This window comes from Pogona vitticeps, chromosome 1 (assembly GCF_051106095.1).
Source record: "Pogona vitticeps strain Pit_001003342236 chromosome 1, PviZW2.1, whole genome shotgun sequence".
In the NCBI taxonomy this organism is placed as follows: domain Eukaryota; kingdom Metazoa; phylum Chordata; class Lepidosauria; order Squamata; family Agamidae; genus Pogona; species Pogona vitticeps.
In genome coordinates, this window is record NC_135783.1 from 134049239 (window position 1) to 134074290 (window position 25052).

The following is a 25052-nucleotide window of genomic DNA, read 5'->3' on the forward strand; positions in this document are numbered from 1 at the left end:
CAGAGCAGGCCAAGGCTGATGGGTACATCTGTTGGATGAGACAGTGGGCTCAAATAAACATATATGTCCAGCAATACATCATGAGAAGATGTGATCAATTTGCATTCCCTTGTCACAAACATTAACCACTTCTGCCTCAGAATGAGGTGCATTTTGGCCATTATGACTACAGATCTTAGCTGCCTATTGTGTAATCCAATTTTTAAAAAATCTGTTTCAGTTCTAAACTGGAATCCGGTGGACTGAAAGAGGGTAGATAAATGGAAGTTTAAAGTAGGCAAGATAGAGGAGATCCAGGTCTGTCAAAAGGCAGATAAAGGAACAGTAATTCAATCTGTACTAGAAGGAGTTACATTCCACCTCAAAATTAAGATTTGCAGCACGAGTGTCTCCTTTGATTCATCCCTGAACCTAGACGCCCAGGTCTCCGGACTGCATTTGCACAGTTATAAGTAATGCACCAGCTGTACCCTTTCTTGAAGACGAGAAACGTGACTTAATTACATCCTGTTCGGATTCCTTTAATGCTCTCTATTTAGGGATTACTTTTGGAATATGTTCTAAAAACCTCAGTACTGTAGCTACAAGATTCTGTAATTAGGCTGCTGATCATAGCCAGTTATAGAGAAGGCTGAAATTTGTTGTTACAACAGCTTTACCGGACACAACTCTAAGTGCTAGCTTTGCTCTATAAAACCCTAAACAACTTACTGTAGATGCAAGCCACATTAGGAACTGCCTCTCTCTGCATATGAGCCTCCCTGGGTTTTAAGATCTATGGGGAAGTTGTTTCTCTTGTTCCTGCCAACCCACAGGTGCACCTAGTAAAGGAATGCGAGAGGGTCTTCTTGGTGCCTGCTCCCAGACTGTGGAATTCCTTCACTGAGTAACTATCTTCCTCCTTGCCATTCTTCCATCAGCAGGCAAATATGTTCCTCTTCAGGCAGGCTCTCCATAAGTAACTGCCAGTCAAAGAAGTTCTACATTTGAACTTGCTTATTTGTTTGTTTGTTTGTTTATAAAAATGCTTTTATTTCATAGCTTTAATATGTAATTTTTAAAAATATTATGTTATATATTTTATACTATCTGCACACTTGTCTTTTACATGCTTCACAATCTGCCTTTTGTTCTTTTCTGGGGAGAAAAGGAAGGAAGGAAGGAAGGAAGGAAGGAAGGAAGGAAGGAAGGAAGGAAGGAAGGAAGGAAGGAAGGAAGGAAGGAAGGAAGGAAGGAAGACCATATACGAGAGAGTGTGTCAGTGCAATCCTATCCTGTCCAAACTTTCCTTAACAAAATATTAGGTATGGATATTTGGTATATTGCACAGATTATTATGATAAATACGCAAAGTGCTTGAGACCTCCCAAAGTATGAGATATGTGTTAAAACACTGTACAAGCCACTAGTAAAAATCCAGTTGGGTGGGTACTACCTGAGTAATGGGAATGCTATTATTAGCAGCAGTAGATTGCTACCAATTAAATATTTCCTTTATCCATTTTGGGGTGTGTGAGACTTTGTCTCATTGTATGCGAGCCACATGAACCCCAAAGTTGAAAAAAATTAATCTCTAACCAATGGCAATCCACCATGGCAAAGTTCCCATTCCACAGAAGGAGCTGTGCGCAGGATTTTAGCCACCTAACTGACAGAGGCTATTGGACAGTTTAACTTGTGAGCCATAAAGCAGCTCTTCAGCTCAAAAAATGGTCTCCAATGCCAATGGAATGCCCCTTCTTTTGTCCAGAATGTTCATTTTCATTACAGATGAAATCATGCTTTTCCCTTTGAATTTAGAAAGGGCAGCTCAAATGATAAATACCAAGAGATGTCTGAGGGCAATTTAAGACTTGTGTATGAAACAAAAAACTCTTCCCATCTGCATTACAAAACACATTTACTTATTAGTTCAAGGTAAGCAGCCTGAGGGAAAATTGCAATAAAGGTTAAGGCAGAGAAATATGTTACCTTAAGATGTTGGGATACATTGGGATGTTATCTTGCCTGGTTGAATGCATGACTAGATCTTGACTAGTTACCCAATAACCCAGTTCTATCATTATCTAATCCCATCATCTCCATGTCACAACACATTTTTGTGTGATTATGTAATACTGAGAGACAAACATCTGTTCTTGAGGTACATACTCAAGGTCTGCCTGCTCTAACACCAGCCTGCCCAAATGTTAAAATCTTGCTCAAGTCTCTTGGCCTTCAGGGGTGATTTGCAAGGTAACACAAGATAGTTTCGGTAGTGGTGCCTCAACTCTGGAATGCTCTCCATCAGCACTAGTGCCTCAGAGACAGGACCTCTTGGAGGTCATTATTTCATAGGGATGGCATATGTCAGAGGTACTTTAGAACACATATACATGAATTAATGACCACCAAAAAAAATGTCATCTCAAGATCTTGTAAAGTAATGGTTGTGGCTTCCTTTACTGAGTTAATGCATCTCATGACAGTCTCCCTCTTTTCCTATTACAATTCACTTTTCCTAGTCTTTTCTAATGAGTATTGGTTTCTCATGATATCTTCAGAGTACAACAGTCTCCATTTAGTCATTACAGTGAGAGTAGTTGTAAGTCATTCTCAATTTTTCAGGCTGGGAGAAATTTGGACTGAGGAGTTTTAGCTGACCTTATGTCGGTTTAGCTGGCTCTTGGTCATCTTCACCAGTTAGCTCTGAAATCTTAGACACATGTTTTCTAAGTTGAAAACTCAAGAGTCTTTTCTAGGAAGGTTCTTGGCTGAAGAAGAGCACATTTTTAAAAAAAAGGTTCAAAAGAATTAGTAATCCATCTATTCGTATTTGTACAAATCAAGGCCTTGACAAATACAAATTAATGAATTTTAGTGATTTTTTTAAAATCATCTCTTCCTTTGGCTATAGAACAGCCCCCAGGCACCTAGAGACACCAAAACTGCAGAGAAATTTCCCCTGACTCTCTTCTACAATCCCTCCAAGTTTGGTGAAAATTGGGTGTTAGACATCCAGGCTATACACCCACAAAGAGGGTCCTCCCAGGAGAGTTCCCCCCCCCCCAGACACCTAGAGACACCAAAATCACAGTGAAGCTTCTATTGACTCTCCCCTGCAATCCTTCCAAGTTTGGTGAAGGATTGCAGGGGAGAGTCAGTAGAAGCCAGCTGCTAAAAAACACTTTCCTGGGGGCCCCACTTTGTGGGTATATAACTTGGATATCCAAAACCCAATCTTCACCAAATTTGGGGGGCTTGTAGAGGAGAGTCAGGGGAAACTTCTCTGAGATTTTGGTGAATCTAGATGCTTGGGGGTGTGTGATAAAGTTTTAAAGTCAAAAATAAATTGATAAATTCATCAATTGATTAAAAAAAATTCCTAAATTCATAATTTGTGATTTGTCAGCTGAATCATGAATCAGAACAAATCACAATTTTTTCTGATTCATTCCTATTTCTATTCTTGGTATCTTAGTCCTAATTTAATAGTAGATTGAACCCCAGTTATGATTATTAACTGCTAAGAAATTATGTATTATTATGTTTACCATTTTAATTACTTCTACCCATTTTTAGGGTGGCAGATGAGTTAGAAATAGTCAATAAGTAGAGAATGGTAAAGGCAGAGATTCCTTATTTAATTGAGGGCAAACTTCTGGATAGCTCACTGGTTTAGGTCTCTGGCTGTGGAGCCAGAGGCTCCACTGTGCAACCTTGACAGGGGCTGGACTTGGATCATCCATAGGGTCCCTTCCAAATCTGTGGTTCTAAGGTGATAATGATGCTCATCATCATAATCTATACAATAGTTAGATCTATATAATTGTTTGTCCTAGCAACGAGCAAACCACTGTGGTGTAGTGGATAGAATGTTGGACTGGCATGCGAGATTTTCAGGTTCAACCTACTAAGCCATGGAATACAGTGGCAACCATGGGGCCACCACTTTCCTTCAAACTCACCTACCTCTGCGGATAAAATAGGACAGTGAGGCCAATGCATGCCACTTGGAGCTTTTTGGAGGAAAGGTGGGATCTAAAGAGAAAAACAAACATGGACCCCTCACTCGGTTATTTTAAATATTCTTGCAGATTAGAGGAATCTCATCCATCAGCAGAGAGGTAATGGACTGTGTCTCTGAATAACTGATCTGAATGAATGCCAATCTGCTAGAAAGACAAACAAGTGGGTCCAAGATCAAATCAAGCCTGATATATCTGGAGGGAAAAATATTGAAACTGAGGCTGTCTTATTTTGGGCGCATCATGAGAAGGCAGGATTCTCTGGAAAAAGACAATGATGCTGGGAAAGGTGGAAGGCAGCAAGAGAAGAGGAAGACCAAGTACTAGAAGGATCGATTCCCTAAAGGAATCCACAAGCTTACATTTACAAGAACTGAGCAGGCCTGTTGAGGACAGGGCATTTTGGAGATCACTCATTCACAGGGTCATTCAGAAGCAACTCGACCTTCTATAAACTAACAACAACAACACGAGTGTCAGACGTGGTCTTCCAAAACATGTTGAAGTCCACTCCTTTATGTGCAAATGGGCACAAAGTACAGGGGGCATGAAAAGCAAAAGTTTTCCAAAACCCTCTCCAAAAGGAGGTGTGCTGTTGTTCACTCTCAGGCTTACTACACATTTGGAATGAAGTGCACCCCTCCCTGTGCACGTCTGCCCAGGACGTGCCCTTACGATCCATCACATTGCAAAGAGGGTCTGGCAAAGGAATCTCTGCACTTTGCTTCCTGTGCCACCAAGGACAGACGCAGGAGGCCAGCGGAACTCGTCAGCTCAGCCGCATAGCTTACGTTCTCAGGTTAACGTGGGACTTCTCTCCGCGTGTGCTTTGGTTTGAGCAGTGGCACTGTCAGGCCCTAACACACCATTGGCCTGCGAGAGCGAGAGGGTGCCTTGCCAAACATATCGGCAACGGCTGTTTGCCATCTCGCAGCCCAGTCCCTGGGGACAATGAGACGCTGTCTTGGCCATTCCAGCAGACACATCAGGCTCACTTTTCCAAAGAGGTGTTTAGACTGCTTAGAGCAAACAACAGTCTTGCCGGCTTAACATTCTTAAGTGCTTTAACATTTATAATGTTCTTAAAGCCTGCTCTTGTGCCCAGTAATCTCCCAAATCTTCATTTTATGTCACTCTATGCCAGTCTTGGCCATGCCCAGACTAACACCTCTTGAAACAGGGTTTTCTACAGTACGAAACTCTGCCAATGTCAATAAGTGCACTCGTTTATTGGGTAACCTATTCCAAATCTCCTTCCAACTTTAACCACTTCCAGTAGTTCCAAGCCCAGCACCAGCAGCTGATTTAATAGTTCCATCTGAACAAACTGTTTCTTCTGTCCCTTTAAATTGCAAATTGCTTGCAAACTGTTATTTTGGATGCAAGGCAAAAAAAAACACAGCAGTAGAGCATTGCCAGGCTCCACTGTCAAGAGTGAAGAAATTGTCATTTTGTAGGAAATCATCAGACCTTGGAAGTAACTCATTAAAAAAGCTGTTGCCTATTAATGCCGTTACTCATTACTTTTGTTTTAAGGGGGGGGGGGCAACTTTGTTACTTTTAGAATGTGAAGGAACATTATCGGTCAATTTCACATATCGTCCAAGAACTTTTTTTTCCTTTTTTTTTTGTTACGGTATTATTCTTAATCCAATGTGTGCAGTGGGAACTGTAGTCCAAAACCAAAAATCTGCACACTTCTATTGTTAGTTATGTTTTCTTTTTTAAAAAAAAACAGCTTATAATTAACACAGGACAAACAAAGAATGTGATGCATTATTTTACAAACATGAGAAATGCTTTCTGTAAAATAATGCTAGTATGTTATCTTTAAAAGAAATACTGTCCAAACACTAAAGAAGATAGATATTGACAGACAAGCCATCCTGTTAACAGCCCATCCAGCAGTATGATCCAGTGTCAGGATTGTGTTTGGTAGGATTCCTGCCACACATAGATTCTGATTAGGTATGGAAATCCACTTCAGGGAAGGGCTGAAGCTCATATATTCTGTGTGAAAGGTTCCAGGCCCAACCACTAGAATTTCCAGGTCGGGCTGGCAAGCATCCCAGTGAAATTTTGGGGAGTCTGGCTCAGTTTAGGGCAGCTTGCTCTGTTCCTATATTTTTATACACGCACCTCTACTTCCTACATACACAACTTGATGACTAATTGGCAGTAATGGGCTGGCCTTCTGTCACTCATCTTCTCCATCCACCTCTAGGACAACTGGAGAGAGAACATCTCAAAGGTCAATACATGTTTTGAGTTCTAATAGTCTTCCTTCAAGGGTGATTAACGTAATCTTGAGGAGCTGAAACAGAATCTCTTGACGTGAAATGGGCCCATGTATTGTGAACTTGTAAGGTCTCTTCTCTACCTCATGCATACACAACACAACTGCAGTTCTCCAGCGAACAAAGCATAAACCCTAATTCTACTCACTTCTGTTGGGGTGGTTTGAATACTCTGAAAAAAGGAACTGAAAATTAAGCAAGCAACAAGCTTCAGGAATGATGTGACAAATCCTTGGTAGCCAAAGTTCAGGCCAAAAGAAAACAGAAGGTGGGGACTCAACAAATAAAGGTGGGAGCCAGCTCACATGCTTTTGGAAAAAACAGGTCTCAATCAGGTTCTGGTATTAAACTGCCTTGAGATACTTGCTTTGCATAACAATGTAAGCTGTAAATTGTAGCCTGACAACACCGTCATAAAAACAGCAAGAGAGAGGGATGTCTTTGTCTTATCGTTGTTTATAAGATTTAATGCTTAGTTTGAGTTTGATACTCGGGACCAGGGAAAATTATGTTTTCCCATCAGTGGCTCTCCGAGTGATGTGTCAGTTTTAGCCAGCTTTTCATATTTTGTAAATTAAGAGCAAAACCACAGAAGGGGAAGATGTGTCATTTTTTTTTAACTTGGGGTAAAAAAAGAGTTGTGAAACTTGTCTGCCTGGTCGCTTGGCAGGTGATTCTAATTCTGTATCATTGATGAGACAAAAGACTATTGAGAGAGAGAGAGAATGGTATAAATGAATTATTATGTGCTTGAGCTGAAATTCTGAGTAGAATTACTACACAGCATGGCCCACTGAACTCAGTGAGACTTATTTCTGACTTAGCATGCCTAGAAACACATTCAATAGTGCAGGTAGATAGCTTTAGACCATGGATTTAGGGTGCAATCAGACTGGCATTTGTCTCACTGTTTGGTCCACTATGGGGATTACCTGATTAGCTCCGTTGGCCAGCAATTAAATGAAATAATTGCTGCAGTGAATTAACTGGTCCCCAGTGTGTTTGTGCCCACACTTTTCTGGGTCCTTGTCAAGGACTACAGCTTTTTCATTGCATGTAGGAGTGCTCCATTTTGGTTCATTCCCAGCAAGTGCAGTCGCTGGAAATGAACCAAAGTGGAGCTTGTGGCTTTAAATTTCCCTTCCACTTCCAATTTCCGAAGATTGTTAGATGACTTAAGAAGGCAGCTCAGCCACTTCACAATGCTGGGAAACTGAATGCTTTCTGTGCTCCTCCCTTGATGGGCAGAGGAAGGAGGCAAAAGTGTTCTGGGTATTTTTAAATACATCAGGACATTATGCACTATACCAATTGGATTTTTGGTTTGCTTTTGTTGTTTTCTTACAAGAGGCAGGCCAAACAGAGTCGCCTGAGGTGTGTATGCCATTTGGATGCAAGGATGACATCAAACGTCATACCAGCCCTCTCCCCAACCTTAAGCAGCCCTATTTAGCCCAGTCCAGCCCACCCCAACTGAACCTGTGTAGACAGGCCCTTAGTGGTTTGATGGAGGCCATCAGAGAAGTACATGTGTCATTTCAGTTGCAAAGCCCAGTCGGTTTATTCCGCATTATCCTAAGAACTATTAGCTATGTGGCAACTAATAAATAAGAGAAATGTTAAAGATCAAAACATTTCTTTTCTCTGCTCTCACTGTCATGCCATGTTTCATCATTTCTTCTCAGTCCAATGCTCAAAAGAGTGATAATTAAACAGACTAGATGAGGTATCGAGTGAGGCTCCGCAAGGAACTATCACACTTATGCATTTTGGTGGGGGGGGGAATAATACAATATTCCTAGGCTGCATAAAACACACATTTTAGAAGATAAGTTTAACTTCTACATTACTTGAAAGCTGGAAAATTAGACTGAATGTTTTAACATCAACAAGCACCTTCTGATTCTGGGTGACTCAACATATAGAACAAGGTTCTAATTGCTGTGGGTTATCCGTACCATCTCCAATCTCCTTGCTGTCAGAAGAAACTAAGAATGAAATTGCGTATAAGCAGGTTCTAGGGATTTCTGATTTTGCCCGCATAGACTGTACAAATAGCACTACAACATGCTGAGCTCCATTCTTACGTTCAACTGAATGTGTGAAGTTCAGCTTGTAGGCCATTAGATACAATTCTGCTCCCCACCTTGTGGCTCAGCATACTGATGAGTATTCAATCTGAGAACAAGTCCAGAGGGAGAAGGAGAACAATGTGAAATATAAAAAGTGAAACATAAAATTGTTGATACTCCTAAAAAGATGTCGTGGGCTCCTGCAGTTGACTGTCAATAGAAAAGGCTAGCAATATAAAGGTTGGTGTCGCTGCTGCAGGAATGGGGAAGGAGAACATGATGGTAGCTTTCCGCTTTCTCAAAACTCGCTACAGAAGAGAAAGACCAATTGTTCTTTCTTGTTCTGGCAGGAAGGAGCAAAGGTAATGAGTTTAAATTGCAACAGCAAGACTTGTGGGTGAATGTTAGATGGAATTTCCCAACTCTAAGAAAAGCCAGATCATAGGCCAGGTTGCTGGGGAAGCTGAGTAGGGCGTGGGACAGAAGGACAACGCTTCCATTACCACCTGCCTCAGATGTTTGGGTACAAAGAGATGCCCCAAAACAGCTCAAGAGGCTGGACCGGAGAAGTTGTTAGAGTTCATCTCCCATTATCCTTCACCATTGGCTACATTGGATGGACTGATCCGATCAGCAAAACCCAAAGGGGTGCTTTTTGTCCTGCCCTGCATGAACAGAATTGCTGAGCTGATTGCGAAATTAGCACTTTGCTCAGAATTAGGTCTCAAAAAATATAGCAGCAGGTTCAAGCGCCTCCTCTAAATTTTCAAATGTCTTGATGACAGTGGTGGACTGTAGTCAAACACATTTACTTCAGCACGCTTGATAAAGGTGAGGGTGTTTCGTTTTGTTTTGTTTTGTTTAGAGATCTTTTGGCACCACAACTGCCAGAACACCCTTGTTGGTGGCCAGATTCTAGAAACTGTCATCCAGAAAGAGACCTTCTCCCATGTAGGAGAGGAACACCTCCCCTCCTCCACCGAATTCTCAGCCCCCAAACACGTGAATGTTAGCATGATTTTTAAATCATATTTGGTCATCAAAACAGAGAAAACCTCTCTCTCCTTCAACCTACAGGATTCCACATCAACTACCTTGCAGTCTGATCATTTAATGATTCAACAGGATGCTCAACATAGAATTACGAGATTTTTAATGGGTCTCCCATTTTGGGCTTACTTATTTCAAAGTGTTTGAATCTGGCTAGTAAAGCTAGTAAATTTTTAAAAAGTGGGAAGAAGAGATGGGCTGCTCTGTTTGCAAGAATGCATCAAGCGGACTTCCGAGGTCTAGACACAGTCACACTCCACCTTCGTTCACACTGTCAAAGCCAAAAGGGGAAGCGTGCGCTCACCTGTCCTCCAAACAGCTTAATAGTTGTGATTTAAATCCATATTTATAACTTCACACATAGGAATGTAAGGTGGTTGTCATAAAGATATATTCCAAGGAAGGGGGCGAAATCCTTTTTGAATTATTTTCAATTACAGTAAGTGGCTGAACATGCCAAGTAGTAGTTAATCCACAGAAAAATGCCACTGACGAAACACCATTACAGGAATAGTGGCTTTAATTCGATTTAATGTTCATGTCTATCAAGAGACAATACTGTTTTCCCTCTTTACTTACTCAGCCCAGAATGGAAAAGAAAAAAAAGCATAGCTTTGCTCAGAACACAGACACCCTGGTCCATTCCATCTCTGGCAAGGGGCAGTGAATGACCAGCTGGTCCTGGAGGGAGATGCATATCCACAGATGGGTGAACATCACAATGGGCACAAAGATGCAAGCTTTCACCTGCTGTATATGTGGAAGCCAGCTTCCTTGCATGTGCCTCCCTTTCTGAAATGAGGTGAATAGCTGCACGCTAACTGGGTTAAGATACCCAGTGTGGTATAGTGCAGTGGTCCTTAACCTTTTTGAAAGAAACGCCCCCTTGAGCCACTGAGGAAGTTATCATCGCCCCCCTCCCTGTGGCGATGATATCTTTTTCATTTATTTATTTATTTATTTATTTATTTATTTATTTATTTATTTATTTATTTAAGACACTTAAATCCAATGACCCCTGAAAACAAAATTAAATTCCAAAAAAATGAAATGCCCCCCAAAAAGTAACATTTAATGATTTAGTTGCAAATGAATTTTAAGACGCAAAAAGAAATATAAAAAGGGCATAAAAAAATGCAGGAACTAAAAATTTCAAACAAAAAGTCTGAAACTAAATTAAAATTGGAGGAAAATATATATTCATGCACACTGTAAAAAGGCTGCAGCCATCTTCACAGGTTTGGCTTGCTCCAGTGCCCCCCTACCACCCCCTTCTGCTCCAGCGCCCCCACGCCGCCCCTTTTTGTTTCACCGCCCCCCTGAAAAATGAAATCGTCCCCTGGGGGGCATTATCGCCCACGTTAAGAACCACTAGTGGACAGTGTGACCGAACTGGACTCTGGACACCAGGGTTTGAATTTCCACTCAGCCATAGAAGCTTTCTAAGGGGTGTGTGGAAATGGCAAAACTACTCAAATACCTCATTTGCATTGAATACCACTATCTGGGTCATTGTAAGTCGGTTCTGACTTGACAGCGCATCACTAACAATGTTGAAGAAAATATTGTTTACCAAGAACACCCAATTGATGTCCACCGGGACTGGTGAGAGCAGAGAAGGGGGGGGAAACTTGCAAGGAGTCAAGTAGCACTTTTAATGTTAACAGATGTAGTTTAGCATGAGCTTTTGCAGGTGACGATCTACTTCCTTGGATGCATGGCACAGAAACTCAAAGGCTTGGATATATAGAGATGTGTGTGTGTGTCTACACACACATGTAGGCTAAACGCAGTTGCAAGTGAGCTGTAGACAATGAGATCAAACAAAACTAGATCTAGAAAGTAAAAGTGTGGGAGGGGGGAATTATAGAAACACAAATGCTCTGGCAAACAGCCTGGACACTCTCAAAGGCTAGTAGCTGTCTTGCCATTCTCCAGACTGGGGTGGGCAACATGTGTCCTTCCAGATGTTGCCAGAGAGCAACACGTCACCATCAGCTATGCTGGCTAGGGCTGACAAGAGGTACAGTCTGACAGCATCTGGACAGCCACATGTTTCCTACCCCTATCTAAATTAAAGTTGGGCTTCATGTGATTCTCATTTATGGACTGATAAATCTCCCAGCGTGCCCCCCATTCTCTCCAAGAAAAAAAAAACAGTCTACAAGAAAAACAAATATATCATTGCTTTAACTGTTCCATCAAAACAGCCTCACTGTTCAGAAGCTCCTTGATGATATTTATCATGAAACATTCCCATGAAAACATTACTGACCCCAGGGGACATTTGTATCAGCCATAAAAGAGAACTCATGACTCAAAGCTCATGAGAGTTCACTGTATGGGGAGGGAGAAAATGAACCCTGGATAACCATCTTTCCCAAGGAAGGCTGAATTATGAGTCACTTTGATAAAAGTCATTTACAACTAATGTGATCCAGTCAGTCCAGCAATGATTATTCTAAGGGGAGGGAGCGTAGACCCGTAACTGAGAACTGAACTTACCTTTGAAGAAATTAAGTAAAGGCCATTTCAACCTTGTCTGCTGGATGCAACCTCATTCCACCCAGCCTGTAAGGTCATTGTCATTTATTTTAGCAAATCCATGTATGCTCTCCCTTGTTCGTGCACATTTGCTCCTTGCAGTATGAATGGCACACTTATCATGCATGAGCACATGGCGTCCTTCCTTGAGACCACTTCAGCATCCTTATAAATTAGTTCAACAGAAGAACTTCAGGTACTCTTGTGGGTGCATAGATTTAGGCAGTATCAGTTCCCTCTACCCTGTGTTCCTAGTTTAAGCAACATAAATATAAAAAGTAGCCTTATATGCCCGGGGCCTTTGATCCATCTACCTCAGTATTGTCTGCACCAGAAATGGTGAACTATTTTCTATTTATCAGCCAAACTCCAATTTGCCAGTCGCATTTCTGTGGTGGCTGGAGCTCCTGGCCCTAGTAGTGCCACAGAAAGACACACAGACACACACACACACACAAGCAGGGCCAGACAAAATTCTTATCAAGCATGACATTTTCTTAGCAAGCGTGCAAATCCCCTGCCTATCCTAGGCCAGTCTCTTTGAGAGTCAGCCCCAGTACAACACTTCTGCTGCCTGCAAAGCATCGTTCAGAGCTGTACAAGGTACACTCGGGTTAATACCTTTAAATACCCTCTGGTCTTCCAGCACTGATTGGAAAAAACAACAACAGCTAAGGAGCTTGCAAGAAAGATAGGTGGCTCATATTCAGCCTTTAGCCTGGAAGGTTCAGCACCCCATCCATTCTGACGACCAGAGGATCTGCAAGGTGTTCAAACCAGGATCTTTCCCAGTCCCAGTGGAATGCAGGATGTGCCCACGTGAAAAGCATGGTCTTTGCCACAAAGCAGTGGCACTTCCTTCAAGCATTTCAAAGAGAGCCACGCTGCATCTTCACACACTCCCGCTTCTTGAGGTTATGGGGAATAAAAGGGAGGGAGGCAGGGAGAGCCTGAGAAGGAGAGGAAGCCATTGCCAAAGAGCTATGTTTCCTCAAAGTGTTTTCCCTTGGATGCAAGAATTCAATCAAAGACTTGGTCACTAGGGCTGTTGCCTGGCTGATCTTCTGACCCACCTGGCAAGGGTGTGTTTTTAATGCCCAGGTTCTTTTCATTTTTAATTGCCTGTTCCTAAGACTGAGATTTAAAGCAAACAAAGACGGATTGTAACACTTCCTGGGTGCGTACACATCCCAGACCCGCTTTGCTTTGAGGCCTTGGATAAGAGGCCAATTGACCGCACGGGTTTGTTTGATTTTGCCTGATTATTTTTGTAGAAGTTGAAGAGTGTTTACAAAGAAAGAAAGAAAAATCAGACGTATCAGAGCTTAGGAGCTTTTGCTTTTAAGTGCCATAGTCTGGAGTGTGTTGTATATAGATGGTGCTTTTCACCAAGACTGCAGCTGAGGCATCTCAAGGGGTCTTGTGGCACCTTCAACCTGGGCCAGGGAGCTGGGAAATAACCTTTTCATGGGACTGTAGTCTAGTCCAGTGGTTCTTAACCTTTGTTACTCAGATGCTTTTGAACTGCGACTCCCAGAAACCCCAGTCAGCACAGCTGGTAGTGAAGGCTTCTGGGAGTTGCAGTCCAAAACTCCTGAGTAACCCAGGGTTAAGAACCAGTGGTCTAGTCCAAATGGACTGTGTTTATAGCTATATTGTAGGGAGGGGGCAGGTCTGCAGTGAGGTAAAATGAGCATGATGTTATTTTCTGAATAAATTTAGCTCTGCATGAAAAATTATGTCAGATCTTATTGCCGCCCCTTTATTTATTTATTCATTTACTGTATTTGTTTGTTTGTTTGTTTTATTTGTTTTTTTTAAAAAAATAAACCCTCTTCACTCCTTAAAAAAGACTCAATGAAGTTTTCAACAATTAAAAGACAGCATTTAAGTTAGTAACAATAAGTATACAATACTAAAAGGATTAATGAATATAATACTTTAAAAAGCCATTAAAAAAACCACTTGGCAGACATTCACTCAGGGAAGCCTGCCTGAAGAGAAAGGTTTTTGCCTGCTTGCGGAAGGACAGCAAAGATGGGGCCAGGTTGGACTCCAGTGGGAGGGGGTTCCAGAGTCTGGGAGCAGCCACAGGGAAGGTCCTCTCCCGTGTCCCCACCAAGTACGCCTATGAAGATGGTGGGAATGATAAGCAGGCCAACTGAGTATGAATTTGACAGAATGGACTTTGTCCATGAAAAATGGTACCAGAATGAATGCGTTCATCTTTTATACTGTTAGTGTTTTTAATTCTTGTCTAGTTTTCCTTGTGCTCTGCTTTACCTTGTTGTTAAACCACCCAGAATAGTGTTTTTACACTAATGGGACAGTATACAATAAAAGGAAAAAAATTAATAAATATTTAAGGTGCCCCAATGTCATTTGTGCTACAACACGTGAGAACAGTTACTCTAGAATGTATAACATAACATCAATGAATCTTAAAACTGACCCCAGTAATAGGAATGTTCACATGCACCTGCTTCCTCGTGGCGCAGTGGTTAAACGGCTATCCTGCAGCCAAAACTGTGCTCACAACCTGGGGTTCAATCCCAGGTAACCGGCTGAAGGTTGACTCAGCCTTCTATCCTTCCGAGGTCGGTAAAATGAGTACCCAGCTCGCTGGGGGGCAATGTGCAGCCTGCATAATTAACTTGTAAACCGCCCAGAGAGTGCTTGAAGTGCTATGGGGCGGTATATAAGCAGCACACTTTTGCTTTGCTTTGCTTCCTGTAATAAATCGTAAATAATGACATGTATCTCTAAGCATGGTAAGCATTTTCACCTCACATAAAATTATTCCTGAGCATATGGACTTTTCCACAGCAAAACAGATTTTAGGCGATCGTCATAAAACATAAATGCGACTGGAAGTCACAATGTTCTACATGCCATCATTCTCTACTGCACATCTTTGACTCCCACGGGCAGGAAAACATGGGATATTTTGAGATCCACTGTACTCAAAAATGTCTGTTGCAGAAAGGAAAGCGTTAACACACCACTACCATTTTCACCAAGATGCTATTTTCCATCATGTTTGGTTCAGTCCGCTAAGATTCTGCCACTTTGGTGAAGGAAATTTTATAAAATCCCCACATCTGATCAGAAATCCAGGAGAGAAGTAAAATTATCCTCAACAGTAAGCAAGAAGTTATGTGCCGTGGTTTTGGTATCTGGCTGCAGAGCCAGAGGTTGCAGGGCCTACGGTATCTCCTGCCAGAACAGACAGCCTGTGTGGCCTTGCGGGCAAGCTGCACAGTCCCAAGATACCCCCAGGAGAAGGGAATGGGAAAGCCACTTCAGACTATTCTCTACTTAGAAAATCCTGAAAATGATTGCAATCAAGTCAGAATTGACTTGAAGGCACATTGTTGTTGTTTGTTGTTGTTGTTACAACAATAAGGTTTTCTGAACCTTTCCAGCAGGAACTAGACAGGAAGACTTCACTGATGTTTACTCCTCCTAGATCTGACCAGGGTTTTTAGATGAAAGCCATGATAGCTTTCTGGAACACTATCTCAGGCAATCTTACACGGGTTCTGATTCTTTCCGGAAGAAAAATTTGAGGATGCAGTGCTGAAAGACCTGGTGAGAGAGCTGAAGCAGTCATGTATTCTCTAATGGTACATTCACTTGAGACACCACTTTCCACTATGGGGTATTTCTGAATCCAGATTTTAACTTGGAGAGTGAAGTTGTGACAATGGTCAGAAGTATCAGAGCCCAGCTGAAGTTGTTGAATCCGTTGGCCCATGGCTAAAGAAGGCAGATCTGGCCATGGTGTCGTAAGCTTTCGTTGCATGGCTACTGAACTACTGCAATCCATTCTACACAGATCTGAAACCTCAGTTGTGGTCTCTACCCAGTTCTCCGGAGCAGATAATGTTTTTCTTGCATCAGCTGGACTAGTGCCTAGCCTGTTTCTTTGACCAAATTAGTACAGGTTATTATAATTTCTTTCTTTCTTATTTTAAAGCTGGGGATAAGGTAAGGAATACAGAAAGTAATGGGGGATGTGAGAAAAAAAATTAGGGGGGGAGGAGAACACAAAATGTACTGTCATCAAATCCTGTTTGTTCACGTTGCAATATCAAGTCCACTTTTCGCCTTTCTACATTTGATTGCCCTTCCAGATTCCTAGTTACAATTACATCTTATGTTAATTCTATGTTACTCAAGGTCTATCTATTATTATTATAATTTCTAACAGTCTGGGGCAGGATACTTAAAGGTACCCCCTTCTGAGATGTTTTGTGGAGACTCCACCAGCAACTGAGTTGTGCTGGAAAACCAAAGATCGTCTTATCTGAAGCTGCAGCTAGATTTTGGAATTCTTTGCTGGAGGAAACTCATCTCTTTCCCCATAACTAGTTATCTCCAAGCTTGGAGGGGGCATTTAGTTTTCAATAAGCATCTTACTTTTTAAGCTGTTTTAATTAATTTTCCTAATACACTGACGGGTGAACTTTTGCCTAAACATGGGGTGGAAGAGAAATTGCATCAGCCTCCCTACAGGTTCCAGCAGGCTCCTGACCCCATGCCTGTTTCTGCATTCCTGGAAAATGGGTCACACAACAAATTGCCTGGAGGATGGCCGCGGGCGGAGGTGGATACTTAGGCAATCTCCCTTAAATGGCACATTTTGGTGACAGGATACTAGCTATTAGCCAAGGACCTCTGTCTGCCATATCTCCGTTGCGTTTGCTCCAACCCTCCAAGACGCCTGTCTCCCTTGAAGAGGCCCAAGGGTGGCTGTTCTCACCCCTCCGGGAGGTCTAATAACTGTCATCCTAAACCTCTCAGGGTTCACCCCCAGGGTGGTTCACTTCACCCCCTAAGGGAGGACCCTTGGGCACAGTCTCCTTGTCCATCCGGTTGTCTTCTGCCGGCTGAGCCAGGAGCACCTGCTCCCTCTGACACAATCTCCATGACTGGTGCCTCCACTGCCAGCACCGGCTCTATGTTGGCATCAGTGGAACACACCCTGTCTCAATGCTGGTCTCTCTAACCAGCTCCGACAGGCTCTCATGGCCCTTGTCCACTCCAGGTCTTGTCTGGGTTGGCCCCTGAGGGAAGTCCACCTGAGTATACAGGAGTGTATACAGGGGCTGAACCACTCACTCCTTGCTATAGACCCATGGCTCTTCTTCCTTCCTAGACTCTGGATCCACCCCCCCCTTTTTTTTAAAAATCTTTTCCTTGCTGGATTCTTCCCCCTCACCTGAGCCCCCAGCCCTTGGCTTTGCTCTGCCCCCTCAGCTGATCTCCCCTCGGAAGTCTTATTACTGGGACCTACTTCAAATTCACACCTCCCTTCTGCCCTTTCTTTCTCTGTGTCCTGGCTCAGGCTGCCTATAGGTAGCCTATCTGGCCAAGTTGTTTGGATGCCAGCAGCTGTCAGGGTCAAGGGTCAAGGTCCGATCTCTCCAGGGGTAGACCATTGCCAGGCCAGGCCGTTCCCCCTTTGGATGTCACCTCTTGGACCTCCTGATCCATCTAACTCGGTTCCCACCCTCTTGTCTGGGAGGTGCTGAGTTTGGCCTGGATGTGGCGCCTCTAGTGGACTCCTCACAAACAGATGAGCAGTCGCTCTCACAATGCTCCTGGAAAGTTTAAGAAAGTGGAGTAGGCTTATGTGTCACCGGTGTGCTGTGTGAAGACACTGTGCAGTTTAATCAAGTGAGCTGAAGGAGTGTCAAGGAAAATAAAATAAGAAACAGGGCCTTCTCGGCGGTGGCCCCTCGGCTGTGGAACACTCTTCCAACCGAAATTCGGCTGGCACCCTCGCTGGGTGTTTTAAAAAGCCAGCTAAAAACTTGGCTATTTAAACAGGCCTTCCCTCCAGTCAATTAAGTGATTTCCATCCCTAGTTCTTTCCTTTTTTTCTCTCCTTATGGTATGCCATCTTGGCAATGTCTTGCTTTCTAATCAATTGCTATAATCGTAATTATAATTGTAAATAACTGCAATTTTTTTATGATTTTACATATGTTTATATTGCTCTGTTTTATTTGTAAGCCACCCCGAGTAGACACTGTTTAGAGGGGCGAGGTAAAAATCTAATAAATAAATAAATAAAATAAATTTTGGGTGCTGTCGTCCAGAAGCAGTCACTTTCCAATCTCTGGCTCTGAAAAACATCTCTCCCATTGCACTGGCGCCCGATACCTTGCATTCAGAGAGCTGCAGAGAAACCTGTCGACACAATTAAGCTGCAAATCTCTTTTGAAAAAAATAAGCTACGGGACACCTTCCTGGGAAAGTTGAAGAAAGCAGACTTGCTGTGGGAGGTGGCATTTGGCCGCTGTAGAATGGAGTGCTCTGTGCTAATATTATTCTGTCAGTTTTGGTCACTTAGCACTGATCACCTGTGTCAACAAGGAGTTTCCTCTCCTCGGTATCAGGGCCCGCCCCTCTTGCACCTGCACTGGAGGGAGGAGACTGTATTGCCATGGCTGTTTTCCTCTGTTTGAAAAACAAAAACAAGAAAACGGCTGGTCACTCTCTCAAAAGACGTTTTGCCAATAAACAAGCCAGAGTTGTCATTTTACTCATATGCAGGGGAAAAGAAGAAAAAAAAAATACCCCAAACCCCAGCCTTCAAATGTCACTACTTAATATGCGCAGCTCAGAAAAAAAATTACCTCACTGCATATAACCACCCCAAGTGAGAGAGAGAGAGAGAAAGCGTGGCGACAGCAGCCATCAGAGTGGTTGCTTATCTCAACACACCCACGCTGTCGGGACTCTTCCCACACCTGCCAAGGGTGCTCGGCACAAACAGAGGTCTTGATTTTCTGCTGCTGCTGCTGTTGTTGTTTCAATTGTTCAGCTTGGGTTTCGCTCCCTCTTTCTGTCTCTCGTCTCTCTTTCTCAGCTGGGCTGGGGACGTTCACGTGCCAAAACATGTTGAAACATGTTGGTTTCAGGGCCTGAACTGGGCCACTGGGGGGGGGGGGAGAGCCAGCGGGAGTCATTAATAAGCAAGCTTCCTAACACCACAGCTGGCTCAGCTCCAAGCCTCTGTGACCCCTTGCAATGTGTCACCCTAGGAGATTGCTAAGCAAGCTGCTCAGGGCAGCGAAGCAAGGGAAATCAGCCTCTTGAGTTCTTGTTTGTGCCGGGCTCTGCCTCGCCTTAGCTAACACAGGCCTCCTGGGATGCTGGTATGAGCTCAATCTATGAAACGGTCGGCCACAGAAAGTGTCTAATCTGGTTATACTGATCAGCATTCCAGTGCTAATGGATCCCCAGAACAGGGGGAAGGGGGAGGGGGAAGAGAGAGAGTGAGAGAGGGGGGGAACAGACAGTCTGTCACTTTCTGGGGGGGGGGACAAGAGTGCATAAAATACATCGGTCTATTATCCGTTCCTTGAGACACCATGTATAAAACAGATCCCTCTCACGCTCAGCTTCTTCCAGGAACAGATGTGATTTCAAATGAAGGATAAACAGGCACCTGTTAATGCCAACCGGCCAAGGTGAGATAAGGAACGCCAGTGCTCAAAGACCTTTTCTTTGAACGGCTCCTCCCTGCAAGAAAGGTCCTGCCTGCTGCATTTCCTCCACCTTTTCCAATGCAGACCTTTAAAATTAGAGGAGCTTTTTCATGAGAGTCTCCTCATTCAATCCCATGTCCTGGTTAAGCGAAGAACTTTAAAGTGCTAATTTCTACTCCGCCATCCCAAATGGCAGCAAAACGCCACCTCCTTCTGACATCGTCTTCAGAGGTTTTCCAGTCCTGCCCTGTACGCACATGCAGTACATAGGTTTCTGGTGCAAAGGGTTTATTCACAGATCTGTCACCATCCAGGGATCCTGCACAAGCTTGGGGAGCGGGGGGTCTGAGCCACCTGTGCAGTGGCCAAGAGTTTCTCCTTCTGCAAGTGAAGGGGGGAAAAGGGAAGGATGAGTTTAGCTTTGTTTGGTTTTCTTACAGATATATATAAGCAGCTTAATTTTTATTCATCCACAAGTATGTACCGAAAGAACCCTTAAAAGGTGGGATGTTGAACCTTGTTTTAAAAAAGGATCAGCCATTTAAGAAAGCAGAGAAGGTGGTTCTGCCCTTGGGTTTCCATAGGCAGAAAGGTGTATTTCGGTCAATGTACCATCTCCTGCACAGATGAATGGAACCCAGGTTCCTGTATAAACCACACCCGGGGCAGTATGCTGCCACTGTAGCAAAACTGCCGCTCTGGAATTTTCCGTTTTTAGAATGGAAAGGCACATGGACAACTCAGGAAGCAAAGAAGGGTTTTAAAAATCTTAGCTCCTTAATGTGAAGTCTTTCCTGGTCTGTATCTATTTTTAAGCAGTCGTGCACTATAATCCCTCCCCAGCCCACACACGAAATGTGTTTGTTTCACAGAAGAATATACAACACTCGATTCCTTCAAAGGGCATGGCTCAAGAGCCAAAGGTGTGAATAAGAGCCACTTTAAAACTCCATTTTCAAAGCAATATAAATGTTCAGTCTGCAGTGACCAATCTCAGAACACTCATTCTCACGTACAGTGGTGCCTCGCTTAACGGGCGCTTCATTTAGCGACGAAACCACATACCAATGAACTTTTTGTGATTGCAAAAGCAATCGCTTTGCAATGTTTCCTATGGTTTGGTTTTTTTGCTTTGCGATGATCGGTTTGCTGTTTCGCTTACCGATCATCGCAAAGCGATGATTTTTAACAACTGATCGGCAGTTCCAAAATGGCCACCGGGTACACAAAATGGCCGCCCGCTGTTTTTTGCACCAATTCCTCACTTTAGAGGCAGCAAAAATGGCTGTTTTTAGCCCATAGGAATGCATTAAACAGGTTTTAATGCGTTTCTATGGGCTTTTTAAAATCACATAGCGACGAAATCGTTTTGCAGCTATTTTTGCTGCACGGATTAACGTCGCTATGCGAGGCACCACTGTATATGCTACCACTTGATGTTGCAGGATATAGAGAAAGCGCATATGTCAATCAGCCCAAGGACCCACAGAGATCTGAATCGTAAAATATGGACCAGCCTCCCTGAAGTGGAGATGTGTTGGAGTTCTGTTCTTATCAGCCTCAATCAACATGGCCAATGAGAAATTTGGAGATGGTGGCACCCCAAAACATCCAGAGGGCACCAGGTTCAACAAGGTACACTAGAAAACCAAACAATGCTATAGTTAATATCTGAATCTTTTGGTAACTTACCATTCATTTGTGGTGAAATGTTTCTCATAAAAATCCTCTCCTTCCCCCTGCCTCAGTTCACACACTTTCATTTGGATGTATCGTTGCCTTTTTGTTGTTGTTCAAGTGGTTGTTTTTTAAAAAATTCCATCAGCTAAGCACCACATCATCCATACACATTGCCTTATTATTTTTTGTGTGTTCATATTACAACAAGCTCATAATGTACCTCATCAAAACTTTTGCAAAAATTAATTACAAAGCAGCTAGGAGGATTGTTACAGAAAGGTTTAAATATTAATAATGTTCCCTTGACATAAAAAGGAATGGGGAAATTTTTTGTATAACTGTTTGGGATGCCACGGAAGCCAATGTGTCTGTGAATTTTGCATGAATTCTAGGTATCAGCTCGTATTAGAGCAAACTTGGCACATAGACAAATTGTTGAAGTTATCCTGGGGAATTCTGTTAAACATAGACTGGCAAGACCTTGAAGCAAATCATTTCTCAACTATAGACTGAAGGCAACTGGTCACTTAATGGAAAACCAGGTTTTGCATTATAGTCATAGTTTAGAATCCACACCATAGCTTCAATGCATACATTAAAAAGCAAAATGCAAATACAGTACTGTACATTTGGGTGAAATGTTTATGACCCACCTCTTCAAGCACTTCATAATCAAGCAGCAAACATTCTGTGTGTGCGTGCGCGCGTTTCCACCTATGTACATGTGTGACAGAATATTCCCTTTTGCTTCTGACTCTGACCACTGACCTGAACTAAATATATCACCAGCCATCATTGCCTCCTGGAGTGAAGAACCAAAAAGCCATTATGCCACTGTTCCATCTTTTCTTCTGCAATCTATTGTGCCGGTAAGAGTTAAAAACAAGGAGCCATTGAGACATTTGGTGGAGAGGAAACAGATATGACTACAAATTCCAGACCAAGCCTCTAGACCCTGCACACATTCTGGGAACAGGGCAAATGAAAGGCTCCTCTGGAAGAACTCCTTTAATCCAGGTCCTTGGTGCTCCCAGGTGGGCGGGCAGGTGACAATGGCAGCTACTACAACCATCATTCTCTTTCTTATTTTTAACAAAAAAATATATATATTTTGGAAGGATCTGCACACTGACTGTGGTGGAAGAAAACTCCAGAGAACTAGGGAAGCAGCAACTCTTGAGCAACACGCCTGGTGTCAAAAGTTATTCGGAAAGACCATGCTGCAATTGCCACTGTTGCTGGCAGGACCAGCTCTGCCTCTGGTGGTCTGGGCCGAGAGACATGGCTGAAGATCAAACACCACAGATGGAGCTTCCAGCTCATCTCGCACTGTTATGAAAAAAAAATAGCAAGCTTTTCAGCAGAATCTGTTCACACATAAGTCAACAAGTGACAGGAAATGAAGCGAGATTTAAATGAGCTTATATATGTGTAACAATATGGGCCCATACGGGAGTGGATTGTACTGTATTGTTGATGGCACCGCATAGAATCAGTCCATGAAAGAACAGAAGCAGATACATGTGACAATGGATTGAGAGGGCCAGAAGCTGCCAATTTTCCAGGGTTTGTTTGTTTGTTTGTTTTCTTGAGTAAAGAATTTAAGGAGCACAATAAAAATACTAGTCTGGTTGTTTCCTGTGGGCTACACAAACAAGCCTTAACTCATATAATCCTCAAGTTCCTATCACAAGAAGCGTGTTCAAGCATTCTGATAATCAGCTGTGTTGTAGAGCTTGCAAAACAACAACAACAACAACAACTTTGAGGAATTCCCCCAACAAGCATGGCTGTGCTGACTGGAGGATTCTGGGAGTTATACTCCAAAAGTACTTTTTATTATGTCTAATGTTAAATAGCCATGCTGGCTAAGCGATTCTGTAATCCAAAAAAGTAATTTTTCCAACCTCTGGACCTGTATGAGAGAAAGAAAGAGCAGAAACACTAGAGCAACTATCCTCCCCCCCCCCATTTCCTTCAGCCCTACAAGTAGATGGGTAGTGATAGGCAGCAGAGAGCCACCTCGGTTAGTAAAGGTTCCCTCCTCCAGAGGGCAAAGGGTCATGACATGTCACTGCTTGAGATGAAGGACAAAATGGCACCTCCTCCCATTTCTATGTATAGAAGCCAACTAGACTGGCAGTTGAGTGAATGTTTTTCATGCTAGGTATCCACGCCCATGGTATCTGAGGAAAGCAGGTAGGCACAACAGCATGTGCAGCCTTGTCTTTGGTTGCGGTTTTTATTATTTATTTATTTGTTTGTTTGTTTGTTTCTTTGTTTATTCCATTTATACCCCGCCTATCTGGTCGTTTTCTGGTTAATGTCATCTAGCTGTGCAGCAGAAGTGCAAGAATTCACAGATCAGAATAACTTCAAGCTCCCTAGAGTAGCCCACCCCTTTTCTCATTAACTGGCACTTATAGTCCCAACAACTCAGTCTGAGATATTAGCAGAAAGAATGAAACTATTTTCTTTACTTACAGTTTTGTGAACAGAACAGACAAACATGACTGCCTTCCACAAGACACTTCAAGACACTCTAGATCGGCAAAAAGGGAAAACAGAGCAAAAAAGGGGGAATCCATCCGTCCTCTAGCACTATGCTGCAGATTCCCACCCCTGAGCATTTCCTAGTAGCGGCAGCTGTCCCTTTCTGCCTAACCAAAGACCTGGGCTGAGCCTTCGTAGGAAAATGACTGCAGATGTTTGCCCTCCAGTTTGTGAAGTAGGGAGGGTAGCCAGCATGTTGACTTCAGCTGCCTCTCAGAACCTGCCCTTAAAGGCTGAGAGGAACTCTGAGAAATACAGTCCAGAGAAAGATACCTTCCCCGTGCTGTGTTCCTCCTCATAAAGTAACACTTGTGTGGAGAATTCGAGTGCCTGAATCGGGCACCGTGTGTTAGGTATTCAGACAAGCAAAGAAGAGGGTTACCAGAAGACAGAGAAATGAAAAGCTCAGCTGGTTTGTGGCATGCAAACTGGTCTTTCAATAATGTCACAGAACTACCAGTTTATATACAGATTATTTACGTATACTGCGTTTGTCTGAAACTTTCGTTATGACTGTGAGTGAGAGGGAGCGAAAGTAGGGGCTTGTGGATTCCAGGGGAAATTTCTTCTCTACCCTTGTGTCAGAGGTTTATCTCACTCAAGTGAGAAAGGGGAAAGAAAAAAACAGCCTTGCACATTAGAGATTGCTGGTGCATGAAATGATTGAGAAATACTGTTTCAACCTGAAACGGTTTCACTTCCTGCCTATTACCACAGAAAACCTACTTAATAAAGTTCATACCAATGGTGTTTGCTTTTTCTTTCTGCCTTCTTTTTCTGTGTAAAATTTAGTGAAAACATACCGAAGTTCTGCCCCAGTGCTTATAGGCAACCTTGTTGCTTATTGGCCTTTCGTGTCCAGTCTGTGAATAATGGGCTGGTCCTTGTCATTAATGATTAAGTTGTCCTTGGTATAAGATATGAATCTTCTGTTTACAATGTATGTCTAGGACTGGAAAAAAATGGCAGGATGGCAGAGGGAGATAGATGGTGATGGGTGAATATGATCCAGGCTGGCTGGTCTCCAGCTATGCAGGTCTTAATTCAGGTGATCCTTTTTTAATAGCCTGCCTCTGATAATGTTCATCCATTTCATGCCTCACACATGGCTCTGTGACAAACCCAGACCTACTGGGATATGCCACACGTTAACTAAGCTGCCACCAACCATTCCCTATAAGAAGTCACACAGACCAGGGATGGATTTTCAACAAATAAAAGAATAAGGTTTATTTAAAACAACACACAGGGAAAATATAATGATCAGGTGAATAAGATATAGTAACGTGGCTTAGTCTCATTCATACATGCACACAGTTTGGTTCACACAGAACACTTAACTTGAAG

At 42.9% G+C, this 25052-nt stretch overlaps 1 long non-coding RNA gene across 1 annotated transcript; it reads right to left on the minus strand.

Moving 5' to 3' along the window:
- Positions 1-17960: 17960 nt before the first annotated feature.
- Positions 17961-24811, minus strand: LOC140707520 (uncharacterized). The gene is made up of 2 exons (XR_012087637.2): positions 19433-24811; positions 17961-18438 (listed from the first exon to the last, which is right to left on the minus strand). It is a non-coding gene; the product is annotated as an uncharacterized LOC140707520 (long non-coding RNA).
- Between the last annotated feature and the right edge of the window lie 241 nt (positions 24812-25052).